Raw genomic sequence first — 21,747 nt, 5'->3', positions numbered from 1 at the left:
AGGAAGCAGGTTTGTACCCACTCTCCCCCAGCTCAGGGGGGAACAGGAGGCCTTTGCCTATATGCTGTCATCTCTGCTCCCAGGCCATAATGCTGTGGGCTGCTGAACCATTCAGAATGAACGATTACACAACCAGTACCTCCCAAGAGCCCCTTAGAGCATCTTCCTTGCTTTTGTGTGACTCGGCTAAGCGGAATAGCACGTGGAACACTCACTGTAAGTTACCCACCATATGAGCCATGCAGCATTTTGTGCCAAGGCTGACATAAACCCTACGAAGCCTCATGCAGTGCCTCACCGAGGGTGCAGGGGAGGAAGGTCAAGACAGTTACCCTTCAGCATTTAAAATGACAGATGTGCTTTCTTTCAGATGACATTGAAAGAACTAGTAAGGTTTCACTTCTTTCTTGTAGGCCATGTGAAAGCCAAATTTCTGTACATGCCTATTCTAGGAGGTGCATGTCATGGCAGCTCTCAGAATGTAGCTGCACGAATCCGGTTTAACGCTAAAGTGTTTTTCAGCAGGCCACGTGTGCGTTATGCAGTCTACGCACAGGTAATAACTAAGTTCAGGTATAAAGCTTAACACCTTATTTACTGTCCAGTATTTATGAAAATATTTGTAGCAACGTGTAGCAGTTTTGAGATCAGTATTGCCAAAGTTTGTAATTTAAGAAGTGGTAGCACCATCATCCAAACCTGTATTTTTTAAAGAATTTAAAATGATGGTGTTCTGGATTGAAATTGATACAGACCTTATCTGCAATTTTTTCTATGTATTGCTACAGATTTTACAAGCATGGGCAATCTTATGTAGGGGAAAGTAATTAATGAAGTTTTTCTATTATTTCTATCCATACCTGGAACTTTGTACGGTATAGAATGGTATTTTCTGGGTGCATTCTGTGACACAACAAGCAAGAGGGAGAAGCAGCACTTCAGGATTCGTTCCCCCGTACTGATAATTGCAGTCCTTTCAATGTGCATTAAAATGAAGAGATACGAGAAGGTAAGAGCAGGAAGAGAAAAAAAAAAACATCCTGAGGTAAGGAACTCCTGCAATTTTTCTGTTGTCCATGTCTTGTTTTTTAGGGAAGGACACGTATCCAGGTGGCCGCAGTGTGTCACAGCAGAAGTAGTGGCCTTTTTGAGTTTCAGCAATAAATAATTTTTCATGTGTTGTACGTGAAGTAGCTGAAGCCTGTTCCATAATTACAAAATCACAGGCTAAAACCACCTTTTTGTTAGATGTTGCAAACATTTTCTGTCTTGCAGCAAAGCTGTTTACTACCTTTATGGCCGGCCATTTATTCCCAAGCCACAGTATAGTACCCAGTGCCTTACGAATGCTGCTACCCAAGTGAAGGAGATGACTTAAGTAGCTAGTAAGAAGAAAGTATACCAGAAAAAAGAGAACTGAAAGAAGCAGCCACTGTTGATACGGACCATCGTGGCGCTGCAGCCATCACGTCAGTCACAGACAGGCCTGTAAAAGTTTTCTGTAAACAGCGAGAATGAAGCTCAGAAGTGCTGTGGAAGCAGGTGGTTTTACTTGCTAAAGAATAGAAAGATACGTTATGAATTGACATACTTACCCTCGCTCTCTCCACCATTCGGGTATTTCCGGTAGCACCTGCAGAAGCAGACTTGCGCTGTCCGTTTTCACTGTAACCTACTTATTAATCTCTTCGTTATTAGCGCCCTATAACAGAGTCCCTGGGACAGGCGGGGCTAAGGCACGAGATGTTGCGGGCGCTGAGGCAGAAGGACGGACGGGATCCACAACCTACAGCGCTGCCTTCGCGGCACCTTCGGAAGCAACACAAACCTTTTGTCACATAATAACCTCTGATATTGCGACAAGTATACGTAGCAGTTAAGCAACCGCTCTCTCCTTGTGCTTTTTCACTACTGTAATGTCCCCGTGCGGGGTGCGCCGTTCCCGGAGGCACCGCATTGCCGCTTCACGTAAAGTCCTCTCATCAAGGACGTACCCAAAACCGAATAAATAACTATAAACACTACACTCGATCTTAGCCAAACGGCCGAGCGGCGATGACAATTTCCTTCCCCCACTCCCGGCGGCACCCCGCTCGACAAACACACACCTCGCTGTCTCCCCCGCGCCGCCCCGTACCTCCTTTCCAGCAATTTAGAGACTCTTTCCCGCTGTGTTCCCGCATTGTCAGCACATGTTTCTGAAGCACTGACCCGAAATCACGGCGGTGCTCTGTGTCTCTAATATGCATCACCCCGCCGCTCCGGCCGGCCGCGCGGGAAGCTCGTGAGGCGCTGGGAGCTCCGGGAGAGGCGGAAAGGCTCGGGAGCTGCAGGAGTTTTTTCATGGATTCTCGGCGTGGCCAGCGGGGCCGGACAGGCCGGCAGAGGCACGGCGAAGGTGCCGCGTTCGGGCTTTTGGCCGCTCGGATCATGCGGTTGGATTTGCCGAGCCGGGGCTGAGAGGAGCTGCGGGGATAAATGGGGAAAAATGGATAAAAGGTCTTTTTTCGGGGACTCAGGAAAGGCTTGAAACCCCATTTCCCCCCCGCGCCCGCCGCGCACCGAGGCCTAAACTCTGAAAATCCCCCAATGGAGCTCTCAAGATGCCATTCGCGCCGCTAAGGAATCGAGTTTGCCTGACCGACCTTCATCCGCCATGATGGCGTAGATCGCTGCGCGCAGTGATCTAATTTGCATGGCCGGACCTCGTTTCCCCAGACGCCATTCATGCGGGATTGTGCTTTAATTTGCATGACCCCGCCCCTTTACCGAGACTGCAATTCGCGCCGCGTTTCATTTAGTTTGCATAACCCCGCCCATTTTCCCCAAGATGCCGTTCGGGCATGAGGTCATGCCGATTTGCATAACCCCGCCCATTTCTCCCAGGATGCACCTCGGGCATGAGGTCATGCCGATTTGCATAACCCCGCCCATTTCTCCCAGGATGCACTTCGGGCATGAGGTCATGCCGATTTGCATAACCCCGCCCATTTCTCCCAGGATGCACCTCGGGCATGAGGTCATGCCGATTTGCATAACCCCGCCCATTTCTCCCAGGATGCACCTCGGGCATGAGGTCATGCCGATTTGCATAACCCCCCCCCCCCCCCCCCCCCGCCTCCCCGTTCCCCCCCACCGCCGCAAACCCCGCCGACAGCCTCCTCATTTGCATTTCCCTCACGAGGCGCGGCTCGCGCCCGGCCCGCTCTGCCGGGCGGGTTCGGGACAGCGGGGGTCGGGGGATCCCTCGCCCCTTTCTGGGGCTTTTCGGGGGCGGCAGAGGGACCCTCGGGGCTGCGGTAAGAGCAGGGGAGGGGGGAAATCCCGGGGAGGACACGGGGAACGCCCGAAAATCCCCCAAAATTGTCGCATCGCCCCCAAAATTGCTGAGGAAACCGGGGAGGTTCCGGGGGGGCTTCAGGGAATTTTCCGGCTTTGGGGACTCCCGGGATCTCCTAGGTCACCCCCAGGACCTCCCGGCCGCTGCCGAAGCGGCTCCGATGAGGTTTTGCACCTCTTTTACCTCACAAATAAACAAAATCCGTGTTTTTAAAAAGAATCGAGATCTTTATTTGCATCGTAGCAACATCCGCGATCGAAGAGCTGCAAAAAAGAGACCCGCGCGGCTCCCCGCCCCGCTCCTCACCTCCCTCACGGATTTATTTGGTAAAACTGCCCAAATCCCCTCCCCGATTCATTTAAACAACATTATTATCCTTTATTTCCCTCAGAAAAAGTTTAAACTCACCCGGAAAGCGGCGAAATCACGGAGTTTAACCCAAAAAAGTGCGCGCGGGAGGCGCCGCCATCTCGCGGCACCTGCGAGGGGAGAGAATCACCGCCGCCCGAGCCTGGCAGCCGCTCGGGAGGCGGAGAAGCGTTATTTCAGCAGAAAAGGGTGGGCGATAGTGCGGGACAGCTTCGGCAATTCCCACTATTTCTGATTTTAATCTGTTTTTAACCAACCAAAGGTCCCTGGCGGGGGTGCACCGTGCCCGGAAGCACCGCAATACCGGGACAATGCGCGCAGCGGAAAAAGCAAGCTCCGGATCCGACTCCCGAGCACTAAATTCCGCTTAATATAAAGTTCTCTCACCGCGGAATTATCAAATATTAAACTCATAACTACAAATACTACACTTGATCTTAGCCAAAAGGCCCACAAGCGATGCCCGTCACCTCCCGCGCTCCCGGCCGGACCGCGCTCGCCTCACGCACAAGTCACGGCGACCTTTTCTCCGCCCTCCAGCTCTTTCCCAGCTCTTCCCGCGCACTTTCCCGCTCGCCTGCCGCCCTTTCCGCCCGCGCTGCTGGGGCGCTAAACCTTAAATCCCCCAAAAATTCGTGACCGCGCCTCAATTTCCCGTGGGGCCGTTCGCTGTGCGAGTTCTTAAATTTGCATAGCCCCGCCTATTTCTCCCAGGATGCACTTCGGGCATGAGGTCATGCCGATTTGCATAACCCCGCCCATTTCTCCCAGGATGCACTTCGGGCATGAGGTCATGCCGATTTGCATAACCCCGCCCATTTCTCCCAGGATGCACTTCGGGCATGAGGTCATGCCGATTTGCATAACCCCGCCCATTTCTCCCAGGATGCACCTCGGGCATGAGGTCATGCCTATTTGCATAACCCCGCCCATTTCTCCCAGGATGCACCTCGGGCATGAGGTCATGCCGATTTGCATAACCCCGCCCATTTCTCCCAGGATGCACTTCGGGCATGAGGTCATGCCGATTTGCATAACCCCGCCCATTTCTCCCAGGATGCACTTCGGGCATGAGGTCATGCCGATTTGCATAACCCCGCCCATTTCTCCCAGGATGCACTTCGGGCATGAGGTCATGCCGATTTGCATAACCCCGCCCATTTCTCCCAGGATGCACCTCGGGCATGAGGTCATGCCGATTTGCATAACCACCCCCTCCGTCCCCCCCACCGCCGCAAACCCCGCCGACAGCCTCCTCATTTGCATTTCCCTCACGAGGCGCGGCTCGGGCCCGGCCCGCTCTGCCGGGCGGGTTCGGGACAGCGGGGGTCGGGGGATCCCTCGCCCCTTTCTGGGGCTTTTCGGGGGCGGCAGAGGGACCCTCGGGGCTGCGGTAAGAGCAGGGGAGGGGGGAAATCCCGGGGAGGACACGGGGAACGCCCGAAAATCCCCCAAAATTGTCGCATCGCCCCCAAAATTGCTGAGGAAACCGGGGAGGTTCCGGGGGGGCTTCAGGGAATTTTCCGGCTTTGGGGACTCCCGGGATCTCCTAGGTCACCCCCAGGACCTCCCGGCCGCTGCCGAAGTGGCTCCGATGAGGTTTTGCACCTTTTTTACCTCACAAATAAACGAATCCGTGTTTTTAAAAAGAATCGAGATCTTTATTTGCATCGTAGAAACATCCGCGATCGAAGAGCTGCAAAAAAAAAAGCCGTGCGGCTCCCCCGCCCCGCTCCTCACCTCCTTCACGTGTTTATTTCCTAAAACTGCCCCAAATCCCCTCCCAGATTCATTTAAACAACATTAATATCCTCTATTACCCTGATATAAATCGGAAACCTCCTCAGAAAGCGGCGAGATCCCGGATTTTAACCCAAGATTTCTTGTAGTTGTAATTTATTTGCGTTTCAAGTGTGAAGTATGTGTCATTGTATTGTGATTTTTAGCAGTTTCCCTGCGAGGCTAAATGCAGTGGTAGAAGGCAAATGAAGGCAAGAGGCTGGACTAGGATGCTGCAGGCGCAGGAGAAGCACAGGTCAGAAAATAATTAAAATCCCAGGTTATAAAAATTCTGAAGTAAAAGCCCGTGTTAAACAAACAACAACAACCAAACAAAACCAAAACCTAAGCCCCCTAAAAAAAAAAACCCACAAAAAAAATCCAAAGCCAAGGCCAATTATAAAGTGACCAAATAAAAAAAATGCCCAAAACCCCCAAACGAACCCACAACAACCAAAAAAGCAGAAAACCAGAACAGCACAAAGACCCCAAATCAAAGAAAATCCAAAATCAATCAAAACCACCCCAGACCCACAGAAATACCCCCACCCTCACCCCCGAAATAATAAAAAAAGCTGGCTTGGAAAAAACTACAAACAGCCTACAAAAAAGTAGGTTCCAAAATACCAAAAAACCCAAATGAAACCTGATTCCAAAATTCCAGAATAAGCTGGCTTCCGAATAATAGAAAAACAAATTTCATAAAATCAGTAAATCAGGTTACAAAATGGCAGTTTAAAAGTACCAGAACAGCAAGTTGCAAAATGCCAAAATGTATTGAGTTTTAAAATGCCAGGATACCAAGTTCCAAAGTGCCAATGGAATTCTATTTAAAAGCAGTGGGGGAGAAGGCCAGTTGTTTTCCACAGAAATGAAAGCCCGGCAGCCCGGTGTTTTAGGGGCAGACAATAGGCCATGTAGGGGAGGGAACAAGCAGCAGGAGTTTTCTCCACGTGACCCCCCCCACTCCAAGGAGCAGCAGGCACTTCTACCCGTACCCCAGTACCAAAAGTCTCATACAGGAGCAAGCTTTGCACATTCTAAACCCCAATGCCACACAAAAGTCTATTGTTTTTCTCATTTTTTTTATAATGCATAACACCCTCTCAACCCACTGCCTCACCAGAGGAGTTTTCATCAACTGTGTGCAACCCTTGGAGAATATGAGGGGAATGAACTGTGCAGAAGGGGAGAATGTCTGATTTTGGCTCATTGTTTTTATTCCTGCCTTCCCCAATAAATACCCAAGTCAGCGATCAAAAGTTTGCTTTTATTGGCAATAAATTGCATACAATTCTCTGATGCAACAGATGTCCCATGCTCTGATGGGACAATTTTGTTGCTGGTTTGCAAGGCCTACTACACTGTGACTGGCAGACAGAATGAGTTCCTATTGCTAGTGTTTGAGTTGGTGATGCAAGTGTAAGAATGCATTGTAATGTTTGCATTTTAGGCAGTTCATCTGCAAGATCCCCTGGCCCCGGATGCCAGAGAGCAGTGTGGGTATGTAACCTGAAGGTGTAGATGTGATCTAGTTCAGTGAGAGTGGGGAGGTTGTAGTTTCTCGGTATGTGAAAGTGGTTTTTTGCTTTGTTTCTTTGCAGGTACTGCTGCTGTGCTAGGCGTGCTATCAGGGTGTGAGTTGTCATCTAGGCAGGGTGAGTAATAGGCAAGCAGTATGGGCAGCGTGGTAAGAGTTTTTGTTTTCATTTTACACGCATTGTCCACGAGACTCTGTATTTGGATGAAGATTTGAGTTGAGCTGGGGCAGAGCTGGGGAGGAGCCTGGGGATGGCTGTTGTTGAGGGGAACAGTTACGTTTTCTGTTTTGTTGTGTTAGGTAGTATGAGCAGGTGTGGAGTTGAAGTTTGGAAAGGTGAGGTAAGCGATACCTGTTGCCAGTGAAGAGGCAGAGAGGTGTTGCAGAAGGGGTCTCTTTTGGGGCGTGTCACGGCAGTCTGAATTTTCCTTCGAACTGTTGCAGGCACCGAAGCGGACCAGAGGGAACACGGCGCCGTCCACGGCGTCGAGGATGGATTGTGTCCACTCGTCTTGTGAAAGCTGAGTGTCAGGAGTGGTGGTTGGTAGAAGGGAAAAACCTTTGTAATGACAGGTTTGAATTTGAAGTTAGGTTAGAGGAGAGCAGTGTCGTGTGACAGGCCCTTTGGAAGTAAAGGGAGAGGTTTTCTCTTTAGCATCAGCCGAGCCTTTGCTGGGTAGGGCAGCTCTGAGCCACGTCCCTGTTCTCGTGAGCTTTTTGTCACGGGCCTTCTTTGAGTGTAGATGTTATCATTTGTGTCAGGAGCGATCAGCACGGTCACCTGGCATTCATTGTCTCCTTCTGTAGGCTTGCTGATGTTCTTGAGCATGGTGTTAATAACTTTGGCAGTAAGTTGTTGTCATGACTGAGCTTTCATTATCATGTGCTATTGCTGTGGAGGCTTGTTTCCTTGAGCATCATCAGCCTCTTGATGTCATGGGTCATGTTGCATTAGGAATCTTGCCTATCAGCCCATCCCTGTGTCATGTCTGTGTCTGTGTGATGTTGTCTGTGTCCAGTGTGTCCGTGTGATGTTGTCTGTGTCCAGTGTGTCCGTGTGATGTTGTCTGTGTCCAGTGTGTCTGTGTGATGTTATCTGTGTCCAGTGTGTCTGGGTGATAGCATTTTGTTCTGTCTGTTTTCATGCTTTCTTGGCATTGTTCTGGGCTGTGTCAGCAGCAGGGGTCGGTGCTTGCATTTCTTCCCTGATGGGGCTTATTTTGGCATCCTGTCACTGTTACTTGGTGAGACCAGCTAGATGTTGCCATCCATCATGTTGTCATTTTTGGTAGTGCCTTCTTTTCCTGAAGGGTATTGTGAGCTGCTGGACTGTGGTGAGAGAAATCCCAAATACCTGTCCTATTTTCCTATACTCATTTGAACACGCAAAAAAGAAAGAGTTGCCCCAAGGATACTGTCAGTGGGAGGTGGTGATGGGAAAGCCCATTTTTGAAGGCATTATCCACAGCCTGAAAAGTGTGGATAGGTGTAGCTTTTGGCATCAGCTGGGCTGCGGCCGCATCGCAAAAAGCATGTTGTTTGGTCACAAAAATTTCATTTTTTTTGGTGGGTTTTCCTGAAAAATGTCTTGTAGCCTTCTGAGCTTTCCTTTGCAAAGCACTGAATCATTTCAATGGTTCTGCAGAGACATCTGCCTGGAATGTCCTGGGTGTCCCGGTTCAGCAGCCTAGGGTGGCGTGAAGGTGGTGCTGAAGATGCCAATCATCACCGGCGTGGATAAATTTTGGCTGCAGGAGCTGCCAGCAGCAGGCTGTTCAGAGCCACAGCTTGCCAGGATGGACAAGACTGTCATTGTTGCAGTCCCCATAGTATCCAACGTGAGTAGCTGCAGAGCTCTCTAAAAGAAGTGTGCCATTTGTTATGGTTTTGAGCCCAGTGGGTCTAAGGTGGCTTTTATTAAACTGGAGAGCTGGATTTTTTAGTCCTACTGAGAGAGTTCAGTGTCACCTTATTAAGCAAGGAAAAGCTGTGTGGTAAGTGCAGGCTGATGCAATTTACTCCCCATGATTCCTTTAATAAATAAACTCCTAATGAAAAGTGTGAATGTGTTAATTATTTCTCTGTTTGATCAGCAATAGAATGCATTAGTAAACATTTGTGGGAGAGGCATGGGGAGCAGCAGAACGGAGAAGGGTGTGGGAGACAGAGCCCGGTCCCAAGGTGGGTTGCTGGCGGTGGCATAGGAGGGGATGTCAGAGAGATACAGGTAAATGTGTACAGGGTGCAGAGCCCCAGGGTAGCGCCTCTGCTGGGGGAGTGAGAGCGTGTCCAGGACAGGTGGGGTATGGAGCGGTGAGCCCTAACCGGGATGGGGGGTGAACCCGTGGGATACGGGCAGAGTCCTGGCTACCGTGTGAATTGTTACCACACAAGGTTAGTGGAGCCGAAGGTCACCCCAGGAGAGGTGCAGCCCCCAGTCCCTATTGCTGAGTCCCACCACAGTCTTACAAAACCAGGATTTGGGCTCCAGAGCTGACAGGTGTTGTGTTGTCCAGGGCAGCACTCGGCACCACAGGGCTGTAGGGGGCTGTGGAGCGGGTGGGGGGCCGTGGCCTGTTAGCTGAAAGGAAGGATGAGTGAGAGGTATTGAGGGCAGTGGGTGATGCAGCCCCCTGCATCCCAGAGTGCCATTGAAAGCTCCCCCTTTCAGAGTGTGCCTAAGAACATCTGCCGTGTAATCTTGTGCCTGCAGGAGGAATTTTTGCCAGGGCAGCTGTGTCTAACCCCAAGGTGAACCTATATCCCATACGGGCCTAGGTAGGATCTGGGCTGGTGACAGCCATGGTGTAGTTGCCTGTGATCCCCCAGAACCCAGATTTGAGGTCAGAATTTGCAATTTTTGTAATGTAAGAAGGGGTAGCACCAAAGCCAGAAGTTTTTATAAGTTCAAAGTGTGTGTGTTCAGCATTGAAATGGATACATACTTGATCAGGAGAGTTTTTTAATGTATTTTGTTAGATTTTACAGACATGGGCAATTTCTTTGAAGGCATAGAATTTCATTTATTTAGTGTATTGTTTGTATGAATACCCGGAGGTTTTCTACAGCTACAGAGCGGCATCTCGCGTCTGGATTTTGTTCCACGGTGAGCCAGAGGGAGAAGCAGCACTTCCCAAATTCTTCTGGAGCAGTGCTAATTGCAGTCCTTTAAACATGCATTAAAAAGGCAACATGTGAAATGGGAAGAGCAATTAGGAAAAGAGGAAAAAGAAATGTTGAGCTAGGGAGGTGTTGCCATTTTTCTGCTGTTCCTTTATGACAGTGATCTTGTAGGCAGTAAGAAAAGTATTAGGATTTGAATAATGGAGGGTATGAAATGGACCTAAAGTGTAGGTAAGGAAAGGAAAATGTTATTGTAAAATCTTCCTTGGGGCACCATGCAGATGAGGCAGAGAGAGAAAGAGTAATGCGTGTCCTGCATAAGCTTGTCCATGCAAGGCCAAAGCAGAGAGAAGATTTTAAAGTGCAAACACAAGTGTTGTGTATATAAATGAACCAATGAAAGAGCTTAACTTATAAGGCAGGATGATATATAGGACAGAATGTAAAAAAAGAAGAAATAGATTTATTAGCTGTTCTGTACAAAGTCTAATCAGATATTAGATATTAATGTAAAGAGAAGTTTGATATGAGTAGATGTGTATGGTTAGAGTGTAGAAGTCTGACGTGATATTGAAGTGTCAAAATGTACAAGTTGAACACTGTAAATATGTGGCTTGTGTCTTAGCAGAGGTTCCATAAGTGTCAATGGATTTGTAAGTATTTTCTCTATAATAAGTGCAAATAGATATAATGTAAATAGATGAGTGTAAGTATATAAAAGCTTAGGGGGTGGGAATAAGAAAACAGTTTTGAGAAAAGGTTTTGTTGTATCGCTTCATAAATCCTGGAAGATTTCCGTTTCTCGGAAGGTCCAAACAGTAGAATGTTTTTCATAGAGTGCACAGACCGATGCAGCCAGAATCCAAAAGTGTGCAGATTGTCACGGGCGTAAAGAAAATCCAAAAGCCATAATTTTCATGTTGAGGAAAAGCACTGGAGCGTCCTCACATGTAGAATTTTGAAAAAGCAACCTCCTTGTCTGGAAATTTCACATTCTAGACACAGAAAAAAGCACCAGGCTGCCAAACACAGCAGGGTGTGGTGACAGTCGGTCAGTTTGGAGGTATGGCCGTGGGTGATCTGGTGCTGGGGCAGTTAGACAGCAGGGTGTGGTGACAGTGGGTCACTTTGGAGGTACGGTCGTGGGTGACCCGGCGCCAGGTCAGTTAGCCAGAGCGCTTTGATTATCGTGGGTGCATCTGCTGCCACCGGTTACCTGGGGAGTTCCACTGCTGCTGGGGAGTTCCACCGCTGCTGTCATTGCCACCACGGGCCTTGGCCTCGTCCCGGCTCAGAGGTCGTTCTTCCTGGCTTTTCTTTGCCGCCTCCCCAAAGTGCTGCTGCCTCCCTCTCCACCCTGCCCTGCTGTGGCCAGCTGCAGTGTGCAGAGGGTGTTGTGGCTGTGCTCTGCCGGGTTCCCTGTGTGGAAGCAGAGAAGCTGCAGTGGTGGCAGCATCAGTCCTTGCACGAGATCCTGCATTCATTGGGGTCAAGTGGCTGTCTTGACAGTGGTGAAGATTCTTGAGAGCTCTTATGCTGTCAGGTACTCCCCAGAGCGTGTCCTCGAGGTAGAGAGGAGATGTGGCCACGGTCATTGCTGTGGGGGAAGAAGAGATTTGATGTGGTTATTGTCCTCGCTTCCTTTATTATCAGTAGTGCAGTATTTCTATAGATGTGGTGTCCTGAAGCAGGAGCTACAGGTGTTGTTGTGGGTAGTGAATAATTGAAATGAATGTAAAGAATGGATTGTTATGATTGCTATCAGTATAGCTTGGTGTTCTTAGTCCCACAGCAGGTTTGTAAAAGGTTCAAACAGTCCTTTTTTTTCCCAGAAAACCTGACTGAGTGGAGTGAGGTAACACAGAGGCGATATAGTGTATCTTGAGGCTTGTTATGAAGTGTTGTCAGATGGTTTTTATGATGTGAGGAGGCATTTGCCATGGTGTGCAGGTCAGAAGGGTGGAAAAGTTTGTTACGTGTGTAAAAGAGGCACCGTTTGCAGCCAGGGTCCAAATGTGGTATTGTCTGTGAAAAGTGTGCATGCTGCAGGAATCCTGTCAGATGAAAGGTGTAAAGAAGCAGAGGTCTGTGTGCACTTGGATTCCTCCAAACTGCCTATCTTACACGAGAGTGGTGATGTGCCATTCCCATGGAAAAGAGCCATTGTTGCCCCCAGGTTCCCATGGGGAAATGTGGGATTTTGTATTGTAAAGTTGTGCAAATGTCAGGATTTGTGCCAGACAGAAGCTGCTAGGAGGTCGGCCTGAGGCTGGCCTTGGACTCCTGGGTGTGTTGTGCCCAGTGTGTGCTAGCTGTTGAAAAGAGGCAGTGGTTTGAGCCAGGTTTGATCAGCAGGAAGAGGGAGGGAGATCACACTTATGAGCAATGATGAAAACCTTTTCAGGGAAGAGATGTCAGAGTCCTATTTCAAAGAATAAATATCTTGTGTGGCTTACGTGGCAAATAAGAAAAATAGATGAAGGACGTCTTGCCACTGAATTCTAAAGAAGTCAACAGTGAAGGTGCTGACATATAAACCTGAGTTTTCTCCCTACGTTTTGAGAAGGATCCCTGTCAGACTGCAGCATCTCAGGCTAACCTAATACCAGAACTGTGGTGACCAGAGAGGTGTTAATTGCATAAAGGGAAGCAAAGTATTGCTCATATGTTTTGGTCACAGTGACATGAGTTCATCCACACCAAACAGTTCTATCAGAAGCGTGGCCTGGGCTGCTCACACGTTCAGATGGAACAATTGTACAACCACCACCTGCAAATGTTCCCTTTGGGATAATATTTTTTAAACTTTTTTTACTTTTTTTTTTACTTGCTTCTCTCTGATCTGGCTGAGTGGTACAGTGAGCGGAACAGAGGCTGAGAATCGGCCACCATGTGAGCTGTGTGGCATTTCCTACAGTGGTTGAAGTAAACCTTCTGAACCATATTTCAGTGTGTCATACAGGGAACAGGGGAGGATGGTTATTGCAGTTATTGTTTCCTCAGCAACATGAGATATGTTATTCCTTTAACATGGCATTGAAAGAGTTAGCAAAACTATTTTTTTTTCTCTTAGGCCATTTGAAAGCCAAATTTCTGTACATGGATAATTGATGAGGTGCAGTTCTGTAAGGTTCATGTAAGGGAGCCTTACGAATCAGAATTAATCCTGAAGTGTATTTCTGCAGGCTATGCACGTGGTATGCAGTTCACACACAGGTAATAAGCATGTGCAGGTATAAGGCTAAGCACCTTATGTACTGTCCAGTATGAGATAAAATATTTGGAGACATGTGTACCAGTTTTGAGGTCAGCATAGCCACATTTGTAATGTAGGAAGTGGTAGCAACATCATCCAAACCCTGAAGTTTTCAAGAGTTTAAAGCGATGCTGTTCTGTATTGAAATTGATACAGACTTGATGTGCCAATATTTCTATGTATGAACCCAGATTTGCAAAGCATGGGAACTGTTCTCCAAGGGAAAGTATTTCATGAATTTTTTCTACTCTTTCTAGCCATACCTGGTGGTTTGTGCACCAATGGACCGGCACCTTCTGACTGGATTCCGTGCTCTGGTGAGCAAGGTAGGGAAGCAGCAGTTCACAAGTCCTTCTGCAGCAGCGAGAATTGCAGGCCCTTAAAGGTGCATGGAAAAGAGCAGCTATGAGATGGGAAGAGCAAATAGATAAAGAGTGAAAAACAACATCTTGAGCTAGGGAAGTTCTACAATTTTTCTGTTGTCCATTTATGATTGTGCTCTTCCACGTACTAGAAAAAGTTTCAGGATGTAAAGAATTTAGGGAATGAAATGGAAATGAAATAGAGGGTATCAAAGCAAAAAGGCCCTGCTAAATATTCTTTGGGAACCTATGGCCATGAATGAGAGAGAGAAAGAACAAGGAGTTTCCTGAATGAATTTACAGAAAACAAATCCCAGTGCCTCTTTCTAGGTAAGTGTGGACATTGGCTATGTTGTAAAAGAGGAACTGTAATTTTCAGAAGTATGCAGAGGTATGAATAAAAAGCTCTAACCAAGTGCAAAATGTCAGAGGATACAGGCTTCCAAGCTTCCCTCAGGTGCAGTTTTCTGTGCTTGGTACCAGCAAGCCAGGGAAGAGGGAAAGAACTTTGACGTTTTTTTCCTTAGGGAAGGACATGTGTCCAGGTGCCTGCAGTGCATTGTTGCTTCAGAAGTGTCGTTTTTGAGCCTCACTATCAGTAAGAAGTAATTGTTCACGTGTTGTTGCTGGAGTAGCTGAAGCATGTTCCATAATTACCAAATGCAGGTAAGCCAGCTCTTGCAGGAATATTGAAAAGATTATCTGCCTTGCAGCAAAGCTGTTGTCTACCTTTCTGGGTGGACATTTATGGGCAATGCCCAGTACACAATGCCTTCCGAATATAGTTATGAAAATGAAGGAGATGACCTAGATAGATAGTAAAAAGGAAGTGTTGCATTGAAGAAAGGATAATTGAAGAAAGCACCCACCTTTCATGTGGATCATCACAGAGCTGTAGCCACAATGTCAGGCCTGTAAGAATTTCTTGCCAAGAGTCAGAATGGAGTTCAGAAGTGCTGTAGAAGCAGGTGGTTTGACTTGCTAAAGAAGAGAAAGAAATGATATGAATTTACCCAACGTGGAAGGCTTTGTACATTTTTTTTCTTTTTGCAGGTATTAATGTAGTGTCCTGCAACAAGAAAAAAAGGGTAGGGAGGGGTCAGGCAATAAATGTGTTTTGGGTTAATGATAAGATTTTTTTTTTTGAGAGTGAAGGGTTTTGATATTTTTTTTTTATTTTTAATAGAATTTTTTAGATGGAAGTGAAGAGTGTTTTATAAGGCACAGGGGAAGGGAAAAAAATAAGGTGAAAGGTAGTTATTTAATTTGATTAAAAAGTGGTTTTTTTAGACTTTTTTTTTTTTTTTTTGTTCCCCACCCGGGGCCGGGTGGAGTTTTTTTGGAGAGTTTTGTTGTTTTTTGGTTTTTTTGGGTTTTTGGGTGGTAAAGTAGATTGAAGAGAAGGGGTTTAAATGAGGAAAAAGAAGAAGAATGGAAAAAATGGGAATAGAGTTTATTTTGATTTTTGTTTAGTATGTAGTTTTTGCTGGGTGATGAATTTTTTTTTGGCGTAAGGTTTGGAGAAAATGTTTTTAAAATAACTTGTGGTTTTTTTTGTGGCTGGGTGTAGTTAAAGAGATAGGATTATATATTTTTATATATTTTTTTGGGGGGTATATAAGTTAATGATAGGGGATAAAGGATTATTATATTATTAATTTAAGATATTTTATTTTTTTATTTTATAGTGTTGGTTTAAGGTTTATTTTAATATTTTTTAATTTTAAATATATATATATATATATACACATATATATATAAAATTATGCATACATAATGTTATGAATGGTGAATGGTGGTATGTTGTTATTTTAATTTTATATGTGGTTTTTATTTAAAATTAAATTTTTTTGAGGGATATATTGTGGTTTTTTATTTTTTTGTATTATTTATTAAGTATATTTTGGTTTTTGGGTAAAAATTTTATGGATGGGTTTGTTTTTATGTGAGGTAGAATTAATTTAGATAGTTTTTTTTAACAAGTTTTTGGTATGTATTGTTGGGATTTTATTTTTATTTATTGTATGTAGAAGTTTAGATTGGGTAGGATTTGTTTGGTTGATGGAGCGTCGGGTATTGATTAATTAGGTGGTTTTTGTTAAATGTTGTTTTTAATTTTTATAAGTTTTTTTATTTAATGTTTTTAGGGTGGTTTTTAATAGTTTATTATATTGTTTTATTTTGTTAGTGGTTGGTGTATGATAGGGAATGTGGTATATTTATTTAATGTTATGGTTTTTAGTTTAGTTGTTTATGAGGTTATTTTTAAAATGAGTTTTGTCATTTGATTTAATTTTTTTAGGGGTATTATGTTTTTATAGGATTTGGTTTTTAAGGCCTAGGATGGTGTTATGAGTAGTGGTATGAGGTATAGGGTAGGTTTTTAGTTATTTAGTGGTGGTTTTTATTATTGTGAGTATATAGTGTTTGTTATGGTGGGTTTGAGGTAGTGTGATGTAATTAATTAGTTAGGTTTTTTATATTTATATTTTGATTATTTTTTATTATATTATAGGGGTTTTATTTGTTTGGTTTATTTGATGGTAGTATATGTTTTATAGTTATGGATAATTTGAGAGATGTAGTTTACGGTTAGATTTATTTTTTGGTTTTGTGTTTATTTATAGGTGGTATTTTTGTTTTGATGGTTTGAGGTATTATGGGTTTATTGAGTTAGGAATAAATTTTTTTTATGCTGTTAATTTAAGTTTATTTGGGATATTTTTATTTTTGTAGTTTGATTTATTTGTTTATTGTTTTGGTGTTTTTTATTAGTTTGATTTTTGGGTATATGGGTGTTTATATGGTGGATTTTTATAGGTAGTTTTTTTGTTTGGTTAGCGATGTTTTTTTATTTTTTAGTTGTTTAAATTGGTTTTTTTTTATGTTGTTAATTAGTTTTTTTTTATTTTTTTTAGTTAATTTTATAGAGTATTGGTTATTATTTATGAATTAGTATAAAGGTAGAGTTTTGGTTATTTTTTTTTAGTAATGTTTAGGGTTAATTGAATGGTTTTGAGTTTAGTGAATTGGCTTGATTTACTTTTTTTTTTTTAGTTTTTGTAATTTGTTGTGTGGGGTTTTATACAGTTGTTTTTTATTTTTGTTTTGTTTTTATAAGATGATAGGAATTATTAGTGAAAAGAGTGTACTGTGTTTTATTTGTTGGTAGTTGGTTGTATGGTGGGGTTTTTTTTTGCATGGGTTATTTGTTTTAGTTTTTTTTTTTTAGTTAGATTAAAATTTTTATTTTTAGGTTAATTTGTAATTATTTTTAAAATTTTAGGGTGATTTAGATTTTTTTATACGGGTGCGCTGTGTGATAAGGGTAATTTATTTGCTTTATGTGCTATTGGTGGTATGATGAGTAGAGGGAATTTTTGTTTTAAATATTTATTTTAGTATTGGTAGTTGAGGTGTTAGGAGGAGTTGTGTTTTTGTGTTAATTATTTTTGAGGTAGTTTGGATTTTTTTATATGTTGTTAGGATTTTTTTTTTTGTTGGGGTGTAGTTGGTTTTAGATTTTTTGTAATTTTGGTTTTAAAATTTTAGTGGTTGGTTTTGGGTTTTATTAGGTATTTTTTGTTAAAGGTTTTAGGATAGGTTATGGTTTTTAGTTGTAGAGTAAAGTACATTTTTTACTTTTGGTTTTGTTTTGATTGGATTAAGGGTTATTGTATGAGTAATTTTTTGTTTGATTTGGGTGAAGGTTTCTTGTTGTTTAGGGTTTTAGTGGAAATTATTTTTTTTATGGGCAATTAGGTAGAGAGGATTTATAATTTGGCTGTACTCAGGGATGTGTATTTTTTAAAAGTTTATAGTTTTTAGGAAAGTTTGTGGGTTTTTTTTGTTGGTCGGGGGGATATTGTGATGATTTTATTGATAATTTTATTAGGAATTTGATGTTGTTTATTTTGTTATTTTATTTTTAGGAATTGGATTTTTTTGGTAGGTTTTTTGATTTTGTTTTTTTAATAGTGAAATTGGTTTTTAGGAGAATTTGGATTTTTTTTTTTAAATTTTTTTTTGTTGTGTTTTTTTATATAATGATGTTATTAATGTATTGTAAATGTTTTGGAGTTTTATTTTTTTTTAATGTAGTTTGGATTAGTTTATGATAAATGGTGGGATTGTGTTTTTATTTTTGGGGTAATTGGTTTTAGGTGTATTGTATGTTTTTTTAGGTGAAAGTAAATTGAGGTTTGTATTTTGTTAGAGGAATGGAGAAAAATGTATTTGTAATGTTAATAGTAGTATATTATTTTGTTGCTTTGGATTTTAGTTTATATTGGAGTTTTAGTATGTTTGGTATAGTAGTATTTAGAGGTGGAGTTATTTTATTTAAGGTATGATAGTTTATAGTTAATTTTTTTTTTTTTAGATAGTTGTCTAGGTTAGATGGGGTTGTTAAAGGATGAATGGGTTTTGTTGATTATTTTTTGGTTTTTTAGTTTATGGATTAGTTTGTGAATGGGAATTACGGTATTACGAGTTGTTTGGTATTGTTGGCGGTGTGTAATTGAGGTTGTAATTGGTATTTGTTGTTTTTTTTTTAGGAGTTTTATTGTAGATGGGTTTTTTGATAGTTTAGGTAAGGTGTTTAATTGTTTTATGTTTTTTGTTTTTACAGTAGTTATTTTAAATGTTTATTTGAGTTTTTTTTGGTTTTTGAAATATTTATTTTGGAGGAAGTTTATATTTAAAATATATGGAGTTTTTGGGTTAGTTATAATGGAATGTTTTTTTTATTTTTTTTTAGTTAGGTTTATTTTAGTTTTTACGAGGGTTAAGTTTTGTGATTTTTTTGTAATGTTGGAAATAGAAATAGGTTTTGTTTTTATATGTTGTGATGGTATTATTGTGTATTGTGTATTAGTGTTAATTAAAGTTTTGTATTTTTGTGGTTTTGATGTGTTAGGTTATTGAATTTATACTGTTTAAAATATTTGGTTTTTTTTGGTTTTTATTTGGTTAGAGGTAGGGTTTTTTTAATTATGGTGGGTATTTGTGTTAGAGGTTTTTTTAAGGGAATTAGATATATTGAGTAGAGTTATTTTTTTTTTGGTGGAGTTTTTTTTTTGAGTTTTGTTTTTTTTTTAATTTACGTATTTGTTGTGTTAGGATAGCAGTGGGTTGTTTATTTTATTTGTTTATGTTTTTTTATTGTTATATAGGAAATATTACAATTTATGTTGAGGGATATATTTAGTTTTTATAGCTGAGGAGTGTTTGCGTGGGGTAGTAGAATTTTTGGTTTGTATTGTTGAGATTTCGAGAAGGTTGTTTTTAATTTTTTTATTGAGTTTTTTATGATTTATTTTATTTTATTTTTTAGTTTTTGTAGATTTGTTTTTATAGTTGAGATTTTTGTATTTATTGGGTTATGTATGATATTTGTATATGTTTGGAGTTTTTTTGTTATATTATGTATAGTTTTATGTTTGTTATTTTGTTTTATAATGGTTAAAGTAGAAGTATATTTTGATGGTTTAAGTTTTAGGAGTTTTTGTTATATTATAGGTGTATATTTTATTTTATTTGGGTTTATAATTGGATTTGGGTTTGTTATGTTTTTTGAGAAGATAATTTTTATTATTGTTTTTTTTTTAAGCGTTGAATTTTTTGTTTTATAGTTTTTTATTGAGTTTGTTGTGAATAGAGATTGTTGGGATGTAGGTATTTTTTTTTGTAGTTTTGATAGTTCATTTTTAGAGGTTGTTGTAGTTAGGTTTATTTTGTATAGTTTGGTTGATATTTGGGTTACGTGATATCGTTTTTAAATGTTTTGTTTTAGTAGGATTTAGAAGTGTAATATTGTTTGTAGTATTTTAAAGATGGATTAATTAATTAATTATAGATTTATTATTTTGTTGATATAATTTTTTTTTAGGTTGTGAAGGTTTTTTATATTTATGGATTTAATAATGATTTTTGATTTAGTTGTTGGTTTTGAGGGTCCCTCCCTATTGTTATTTGGGTGATTAGTTTTAAATTGGGTTTTTTTGTTTTTTGTAATAGGAGTAATTGTTATTGGTTTAGGTTTCTTTATTTTTTGTTTTATAATATCTGATAGTGTATGATAAGTATATGTTAGGGTTTAATATATTGTATTGTAGTTGTTTTTGTATTTTTTTTAGATATTTTTTTACTTTAGTTGGTTTTGGGATTTGTTTAGGGGGAAATTTTTAGTTTATTGGATTAGAGAATTTTTTTAAAGTTTTATTTATGTTTTTTTATATTTTATATTATTTAATTTTTTTCTATTTGGATTAGGTGTTTGTTTTTGTTTAGTTTTTTTTTTAGTTTTTATTTTGGTAAAATTGAATATTATATACATGGAAATTTTTAGGTAAAGTATTTGTATAATTAAGTTAATGGTTTTTTTAACATTTAGGAAAAATTGAATATTTTTAAAAGTTGATATACTAGATTTAAAGGGAAAGAGATGGGTGAGGAGTTAGGAAGTTTCACTCTCTACTTTTTTAACAGGTTGGGTAATATTATTAATAAAACTCTAAAACAGGTTACTAAAACCAGAGGAGGAAATTAACAGAGCATGTACATCTTTAACTGTTTTTCATATTTTTTTACAGATTGTTAGTATTACACACATTACTATAACAAGTTGGAGTTGTGTCTCTGATTGGTGGAAATTATACATTAGGGACAGGATTGTTTTTACTTGTTAGTAGGGAAATAAATTTATGTGCTAAACAGACAGTATTATATTAAATAATTTTTTATCAAACAGCATAGTGATTATTGATGGTTGTAATTTAATATCAAGCGTTTAAAACTAGAATGTAATTATTCGGGTTTTTTTTTACTTTTTTTAATTTTATAAAAGGTGTAGAACAAGTAATTAAGGCCCCGTAAGTTGGGCGCCAAATATGTCCCGGGTTAATGGTAAGATTTTGGTTTTTTTGAGAGTGAAGGGTTTTGACACTTTTTTTTTTACTTTTAACAGAATTTTTTAGATGGAAGTGAAGAAAAAATTATTTATTTAATAAAATTACGCAGAGTGCCTTATAAGGCACAGGGGAAGGGGAAAAAACAAGGTGAAAGGCAGTTATTTAACTTGATTAAAAAGTCTTTTTTCAGACGCAGTTTTTCTCTTTTTCGCCCTCCACCCGGGGCCGGGTGGAGCTTTCTGGAGAGCTCTGCTGTTTTTTGGCTTTTTTGGGTCTCCGGGTGGTAAAGCAGATCGAAGAGAAGGGGTCCAAACGAGGAAAAAGAAGAAGAATGGAAAAAACGGGAATAGAGCTCACCCTGACCTTTGTCCAGCACGCAGTTTCTGCCGGGCGACGAATCCTCCCCCGGAGCAAGGCTTGGAGAAAATGTTTTCAAAACAACTCGCGTTTTTTTCTGCGGCTGGGTGCAGTTAAAGAGATAGGACTACACATTTTTACACTTTTTTTTTTTTTTTGGCATATAAGCCAACGATAGGGGATAAAGGATTATCATGCTGGACGGCACCCCATTTTCGGAGCGGTCCGTGGGGAGTGGTGTCCCGCGGGGCCCCGAGCCGGCGGCGCCGCTCTCCCTCCCCGGGCTGGGGGCCGCCGGGTCAGCCCCCCCCGCCCCCGCTCCGACCTGTGTCGCCGCCGCCGCCGCCATACGCTGCGTGCCGAGGGCCCCTTTTAAGGGACCGGGAGAGGCGGGGGGGGCCATATAGTCGACCGCGCCAGTGCCCGCCCCGGCACACGCGGATCCCGCCAGCCCCCCGCGCCGTCCACAGCACCGCACGCTTCAGCAGAAGCCCGCAAAGCCCGGAAAATGCTGCGGTGGTACCCTCGGACTCCGCATTTTGTTCAGGCGGCACAGTAGACGCATATTGCCTCAGAGAAGACCCCGCGGCCGCCCTTTTTGAACTCGGCAACACTGCGCATGTGCGAACGATGCCGACGCCATTTTGGTAGTCCAATGCACTGCGCATGTGCGAACGATGCCGACGCCATTTTGGCACTCTACTGCACTG

The 21,747-nt window shown here is 42.0% G+C and overlaps 1 long non-coding RNA gene and 1 other non-coding gene across 2 annotated transcripts; both read right to left on the bottom strand.

Moving 5' to 3' along the window:
• Positions 1–3,979: 3,979 nt before the first annotated feature.
• Positions 3,980–4,170, bottom strand: LOC146420486 (U2 spliceosomal RNA). The gene has a single exon (XR_014849121.1). It is a non-coding gene; the product is annotated as a U2 spliceosomal RNA (small nuclear RNA).
• A 6,991-nt stretch (positions 4,171–11,161) lies between these two features.
• On the bottom strand, positions 11,162–21,623 carry LOC146420485 (uncharacterized). The gene is made up of 3 exons (XR_014849120.1): positions 21,363–21,623; positions 14,639–14,750; positions 11,162–11,748 (listed from the first exon to the last, which is right to left on the bottom strand). It is a non-coding gene; the product is annotated as an uncharacterized LOC146420485 (long non-coding RNA).
• Positions 21,624–21,747: the final 124 nt, after the last annotated feature.

This window comes from Lichenostomus cassidix, unplaced genomic scaffold (assembly GCF_008360975.1).
Source record: "Lichenostomus cassidix isolate B80296 unplaced genomic scaffold, HeHo_3.0 HiC_scaffold_543, whole genome shotgun sequence".
NCBI lineage: Eukaryota > Metazoa > Chordata > Aves > Passeriformes > Meliphagidae > Lichenostomus > Lichenostomus cassidix.
This window is presented reverse-complemented; position numbering and strand designations above follow the sequence as displayed.